Here is a 7619-nt window from a genome sequence, read left to right as displayed (position 1 = left end):
CACACCATGCATCTCCTAATGTTATTTCCAGACTAATTTTAATTTAGGACACTCCTGCTTTTCACTTCTCTCCATTCTAACTATGGTCTCCCTATCTACCTGAAATAACCTCAATTAAAAAAAAAATAAAAAAAAAAAGAAGGGATGGTCTTAAAAAAACAACTACAAAGAAATCAATCCCTCATCCATTACCAGGTTTTTCTTTTGTTCTGGAGCCACGCGTGTAACCCGGTTAGACCTGTTCTCTTTGAATGCCGAGGACTGAGCTGGCCTTATGCAAACGCTCTCAACCTCATCTTGGTTGTTGTTGTGGCAGATCCAATCAAACGAACAGGAAGTGACCTAAGGAATTCCCCTATTGGCTGCTTGAGTGTTCAGCAAAATGTTTTAAAATTAGTATCACATCCATTTATCTTCACTCTTGGGAGTCTTTAGTTGACATAACCTAGTACCTGTGCTTACCCAACCTACTGTTCTGTAGACAGTTTTCCCATTGCCTCAGTTCAGGATTTCCACTCCAGAATCTGCAGCTAAATGAGGTAAGGTGTTTGGGGTATTTATTTTTTTTCTTAAATGCGCTTCCTTTAAAATAACACCAGTGAAAATAATTTAAAAAAAAAAAAAATTGTCTGCTGGACTCCTGGCCACCATGCCAAGCCTCTCTTTTCCCACTTTGGAACAGCAGCTAAGCTCATTTAATCAAAAGGCTTTTTAAAGTTACAATAAAGATTTCTGCTTTTTTGGTTTGAACTTGTATCTTCTATTTAAATATTTCTGTTGTGTTTATGTCTGAGTGGGGACAGATTCTGAGAATCTTTTCTATTATGATGTATCTAATACTATTCCGGGTCCTAAATCTGCTACTTTTGTTAACAGAGTTGTCATCTGTTCAGTATGACAAGGGGCGAAAAAGTGGACTTTCCCAATGCTATTGAGAGTGCTTGTGTCGCAGAACCGGGAGATACTCCACAATGATAGTCTTTTGGTTCCTTTTAGTGATGAGAATGTTGATGGACATTGTGTTTGTAACAGAAAAGCCTAAAGTTCATTTATAATTTGGCTTGGTTTCAGCCTCAAGGCAATTTCTTGGCAGCTGTGTGGTGAAGGAGGTTCTGCTGATCTTAGTTCTGTCTAAGCAAAAACATTGCACAGAACCCAGCTCAGACACTGGGTAGGTAAATATGGTGTGAGGCCCGCAGTGTCTTTGCTTGTTTAATTTGTTTCTGTTCCAATGGTAATTTTATTTTAATAGAACCAGAACTGGCCCCTTAAGGTATAGACACAATTGTTTAAGTAGTTGTAGAAGATGATGTAAAGAAAAAGTTGCTCCAAATCTGTGTTGATTTTGTAAAATATGTGTAATGGACTTAGAGACAAATGTTTGCATTTCACCACATGAGACATTTTAGGCACATACTTGTTATTGAATTGTATCAGTAATGTGCTTTTTGATTACTTCATCTAGATATATGTTGTGTTTGCTTCTAAAGTACATCCAATTATCCTTTCTTTTCTATCTTTCCCATTTTTTAGAATTAAACAATTACTAGAATTAAACAAGTTCATAATGACAGAAATATGCCTTGAGGTAAAGGTTTCATTTAGTCATTTTATTTATACTTGTCTCACATGACACTGTGTTAAACAGATCTAACTTGCACCAGTATCTCCTGCAATTTGTGAAAACTTCAGTGAAATTAAATATGTGCTCCTTCAAGTTTTGCTTTGATAGCAAATTTGCAGGGTGTAGTCTAAGCCAGTTTTCTGACATTGATTTTGCACTGTAGAAAATACCAGAGCTGCAAAATATAGCAGTTTTATATTTAATGCAAATGCAGAAACTAAAGAAAATGCTTGCAATTAAAACTAGAAAAACAACAGGATTAAGGTGTTTCACTTATAAATATCACAATGACAGTTTAATTCCTGCCCCTTACAATTTTCAAACCCAACTGATTGTTGCAATAGCAACACAGGACTTGCCAGAATTTTTCAGAGATAATTACATGACTTCAAGTAGAGCTTATCTTGTAGAAAATTTTCAGTCTTGAAAAAAAAGTCCAAAAGTCCAGTGATGGGAAATTCCCCAGAACGTTTTTAAGTGCCCTAGCAAGTAAATACCATTCTTCTAAAAATATTTTATCTCATTTTCAGTCTGACATGGTCTTGCTTTAACATTCACCCACCTGATTTTGTTGTCTTTTGATGGTTATTGTGAAGTTCCCATGGGTGGTAAATTTCTGTTCCTTGTGTGGTTAGCTGGGATAAGTTCTTTCTTAGCCTAGTCTCTGATAATTGTGGTAGTCTGAGCTCCGAAGACTGTTCCTTTTCCTGGAGAAACTTACAGTACAGTGAAGGATCTCAACCTGTTTCACTGTAAGCTTTTCCATCCTTTAATCACTTCAGTGCTCTCCTCTAATTTTTCAACATTAATTGTGAAATGTGGATGTCAGGAAGGATCAGAGTCTGTAGGAACAGCAGTGCCAAACAGAGATATTAAGAGTCAATATACTGGGAATTCCAGTTCAGGGGTTTATGAAGTGTGCCCAAGGCTTTCTTAGAGCTGCCGTCCTCCAGACACCCTTCTCCCCCTTGAGCACTGGTCCTGTATGCAGAGACGAGGTTATCATTAGTAGAGTCACTGTTTCCTTGCATTTAGCATTTCCATTTTTTTCTACTCCAAGTGTCACTTGTAAAGCCTATAAAAATGGTAAAAATACATATTTCCTCCAAGTCCTGGTACTAAAGGGTCTCTCATCAGATCAGAATATCGCTTTGCTTGCCCCAGCACAAGTTAGGTCATGCTTCACAGCAACCTATAGGGTGATAACCATATATTACCCCCATCATGGTGAGATCGGGTAGTAGAATGTGGTCTGTTCAACATGGGATATTATTACCCTCTTGTCACCGGAGAGAGTATGCTGTGGTATTGCCATAGTAATTTCTTATTACTTTAGATAGTCTCAGGGTGTTGTGGGTTTTCAGCAGTGGTGGAAACAGACAATAGAACAGTTGGACAAATGAAATATTAAATCATTTAGCTCCCACTCAACTTCCTTAATTTTTTTTCATTCCCAGTGAATTTCATTGTTAACATCAGTACTTGTTCTGTCTGGGAGGTGAAAAGTAGCAAATTGCAATGGAGAGAAATCAAACTAATAAAAAAAATCATCCAGAAACACAGATGGAGAGAGATTAGACAGGGAAAAAGAAGGATTTCTGTAGGTGTGTCTGGGTTCGGACAGGAGTGACATGTTAGTCTGTTGCATGTCCCACAGCAATTTGCACCAAACTCCTGTGTGAGGATGGAATTCTACACCTGCTGAAGAAGTGTGTATTTATGTATAATTCTCACAGAAAAGGATTAAAGATTTTATTGACTCAGCGAACTCAGAGAACTGCCCACGAGCCATGACACCTTTCCAGAATCAGTACTCAGCTTTCCTTCCTTGTTCGCCCTTTCCACACTTTTTAAAAATATGTCTAACGTAGTGTCAGGACCAAACCAGGGAAACTTTTCACTAACTATAATGCAGCCTGGATCTGTTCTGTGGAGTCTAGAGTCACATGCTTTCTGTTGCTGTTAACTTGTTTGAATTCAATCCTCACAAAATTGTCTGACCTCTTTCTGCAATACTATGAATACCATCTCTGTGAACTGGGGTGATGACCTACTGTACAGAGAGACAGGTTGGAAAGTGGGTGCTCCGGGACAGACCTGTCTGGCTTAAAAATTTGTCAGTGTGCTGAGATCAAGATACAGATAGAGATGGATGATCCCTTCTTAATCTGAGGCAATGTGCCAACCCTTTATAGGATTTTCTGTGGGTTTACAGGGCTCTCTTTCTCATCAGCCTTCCTACAGTTGTAAAGTAGGTATTCTTGCTGAGGTATAGGCATTCCTGCAACAAGCAGCACATAAAAAGAAAACGGCCACAAGCTTAGTTGTCATTTGTCATTACTAATGACACACAATATTAGGATGTGGTGGAATGAAATGTGAAGGCTTTGTCGTACACAAGGAAATGAACAGAAACATTATTTTTGTAGCTAGCGTAGTTTGTGATGTTTAATGAAGTAAGGTCTCTGTTCAATCTCACAGCTTCATTACTACTGAATTTCAACCATAAACTCATGGAATTTTCTTCCTAATAATAAGTGCCTTGTGAGCATTGGTGAAGTTCAACACCATCTTTGGCAAAGCGCTCTGGCTTCAGCTGCTCAGCCAGCCCAGTGTTCAAGGGCACTTCAAGATCTCTAACCACAAATGTCTGCGTCTCTCCCTCACTGTCCCTGCCTCAGCACACTGCAGCTTACTTGTATTATGGTCTCTGATGATCCAAGGAAGTATTTCTGTAAGTTTTCAAGAGAAGGGTACATTGTAAACTTGGTAACAGTGAAACTCATGGTTAACACTTCTGATCGAAAGGCTAAGCAAAGAAGGATTTGTTCTCACAGCTGGTATACAAAAGAAGTAAGGATTGATTTGGTTTTTGTGGAAGTCATCAGGAAGTCATCTTAGTGTGAGAGCTCCTTTGAGCTCTACTGGGGATGCAGTTTGCACCAAATCCCTCACTGAATGCCTAGAATACTTGGGGCATTTGTTGGTCATTGGTCTACAGACGGGTGGGAATGAGTAAACATGGAGTCATGTAGCCAGTGGAGCAGTTGACAGGCATTTGGCATTTTGCATGTCTCCCTCTGAGGAAGAGCCCTCAAAGGCTGCCTTTCCAAAAGCTGACATTGCACATGGTTATCATTACCTATTCCTCTGCTGATCTTGTGAAATGTGTTTCACAGGGAAAAGTATGAGAACTAGTAGACACAACAGCCAAGTGGAGCTGGGTAATCACTGGTTATAGACAAATAAGATGGGGTAATAAAAGAGAATTGCTTTGTGGTGGTGGAAAGAAAGTAATTCTACCTAAAGGATCTACAAAACTTTAGAATAAAAATTCCTGCCTAGTATGGAGGAAGGATACAGACATAAACATTTGAGATATTTTCTCATCTCACAATCAGATGCAGCCAGAATAGTCTCCTGAGCACCTATAAGTCTGTAAGGATTAAGCAACTATATGTAAAAATATGTTCTATTGCCTAAATTACTAGTGCCATCGTAAGAAGAGTTGGTTTTGTTTTTAAAACTGTTCCAGGTAACTAATTTATGTTGCTATATAGTTAAAGAACCCTTGTAAAACTGCCCAAGATGCTATGGTCAGGAATCAGACTAAGTACATGATATAGTGACTACCCCTAAACTTTCTTAATGATTTTTACTGCAACATGTAATTATTATTACACAATAATTTAAAAGCTTGCATCTTGATGATGCACTTTCAAAGTATGCTTGGTTAAGCAATTGTCTTATAGATTGGAGGGGCTTTATCAGGGAGTCAAATTCTGACACACTCAAGGGTGCTGTTCTCATCTCTTTTGCAGTGAGGTCTAACATAGTACTCACATAAAAGACTCTTAATATTCCCAGGCACCTGCCCTGACAGAGGAAGATGAAAAAGTTTTAGAAGACTGAATTAATAGGTGATTAGATAAGTAAGATATCCTCATAGACTTATTAAAATTGGAATGTACAAAATTAAATAGATGCAGTTTTTTTCGACATTTAGTGACTTGCAGATATTCTTACCCTCTCAAAGACTTTTAATGATGGAGCTGTAATATTTTGTAACAACAGGTAGGAACTTCCCTTCCTTCTTTAAAATCTTAAATGATTAAATATTTTTGGGCGAGAGTCAATCCCATAAATTTCTTTGTCTGTGTGTTGCTGATTCCGACAGTCACAGCAAACACTCTGCTTTAAGTATATGGAATTATAGATTCATTTAGGCTGGCAAAGATCTCTAGGATCATTGAGTCCAACCATTAACTCAGCACTGCTGAGTCTACCAGTAAACCAAGTCCCTAAGTGCCATATCTACCTGTATTTTAAATATCTCCAGGTGTGGAGACCCGGCCACTTCCCTGGCCAGCCTGTTCCAATGCTTGATAACCTTTTCGGTGAAGAAATGTTTCCTAGTATTCAGTTAAAACTCCCCTGGTGCAACTCAAGACCATGTTCTCTCATGCTGTCACTTGGCACCTGAGAAAAGAGACTGACGCCCAAACTCCTTTCAGGTAGTTGTGGAGAGTGATAAAGTCTCCCCTAACCCTCCTTTTCTCCTGGCTAAAAAACCCTAGTTCCCTGCCTGTGGGTTTTGCCCTGTGCTGCAGTAGGTTTTTTTTGCAGGAACACGTCCATGGCCTGAGAGCTGGGGTGCCCAGGGCTGCCCTTCTCCAAACCCTGGACTATTAGCAGCACATCAAGGCATTAGCCTTCCTTATGCTATGACACATCTTCAGTATTTAAAAATCTAATGAAGATTTAATCAGTAAAGATAAAAAAAAGGACAAAAAACTTCCCAGCGTGTGAAAGTAGCTGTTACAAGGATCTGTGATAATACTCCTTTCCCAGAACATTGTTAAAACAGGTATAATTCCATGGTAATAAATCTAATTTTTGGGGAAAATAGTTGTTTGAAATAGTCTGAAAATATTTTTATTGGTTTTGTTGAGGAAATCTTTTCCAGTTACATTGACAGCTGAGATACACAGCAGTACAGGGGAGCAAAAAGAACTGGAGGGAGCAAGTTTTTTTTTCCAATTTCTAACTCCTCCAGCCTCCCTCCTATAGACCAGCTACAAACTTCACAGTTGCTCTAAGACGTGGCATTCTTGTGCCACAGATAGATAATTGAAGATGAGATTTTAATCTGTTTTACTGGTTACAGGATTATGATGTTACGGAAGGAAACTTGTCCAGGTCAGTCAGTCAAACTAATTAAAAGGCAAAAAATTAAAAAGAGGGGAAAAAAGAAAAGAAAATTTAAAAAAAGAAAAGCAAAAGAAGTAAGCAAGAAAATGAGGAATAAAGGTATTCAGTGAAAAAGAAGGAATGGGATCACAAACGTCACGTCCTGGTTTGGTTTTGAGACAGTCAGAGGCTGCCTGCATTTCAGGATTAGTGTGGTTGGGCTCTGCAGAGAGTTCCCTGGTCACCATATGCACAACAGCCATATTAGGTGAGTTTATTGCTCCCAGCGCAGCTGCTCTGGGGTGATATTACTGCCTGTGTGCCTTAGTTTTGTGCTTCACATTTCTGTCTTTTACAAACAATTCCACATGACAGAGTTGCACATTTGATACTTGAACAACCTGAATATAGGTTTTTACATGTCAGTTAATTCCCTATTGCCAGGGAACTTTCTTTTAAAAATTCCTTTCTTTCATTGTGATTAAAAAAGAATATAAAAGAAACCCAAACAAACAACAGCAAAAAATCCTAAACCACACAAACAAACAAAAACCAACCAATCAACCAAAAAAACCCAAATAGACAAACAAACAACAACAGCAAAAAAAAAAAAACAAAAACAAAAACCAAAAAAAAAAAACAAAAAAAAAAACCCAAAAAACAAAAAAAAAACCCAAAAAAACAAAAACAAAAACAAAAAAAACACCAAGGGAAAAAACCTATAAAAATAGCCACAGTTTCACAGAACAGAAATTTTGAATTTCAGCCAGCTCTGCTTAGGAATTTCTAGCTCATTTTCAGGATC

The 7619-nt window shown here is 38.2% G+C and overlaps 1 protein-coding gene across 1 annotated transcript in view; it reads left to right on the top strand.

Moving 5' to 3' along the window:
- The first annotated feature begins 401 nt into the window (after positions 1–401).
- Positions 402–7619, top strand: part of EHF (ETS homologous factor) — a 33963-nt gene continuing 26745 nt past the window's right edge. Inside the window, exon 1 of the mRNA XM_048308250.1 lies at positions 402–539. The gene's annotated coding sequence lies outside the window, so the exon portion shown is untranslated. The remainder of the gene's footprint in view (positions 540–7619) is intronic.

Source organism: Corvus hawaiiensis, chromosome 6 (assembly GCF_020740725.1).
Source record: "Corvus hawaiiensis isolate bCorHaw1 chromosome 6, bCorHaw1.pri.cur, whole genome shotgun sequence".
Taxonomy (NCBI): domain Eukaryota; kingdom Metazoa; phylum Chordata; class Aves; order Passeriformes; family Corvidae; genus Corvus; species Corvus hawaiiensis.
This window is presented reverse-complemented; position numbering and strand designations above follow the sequence as displayed.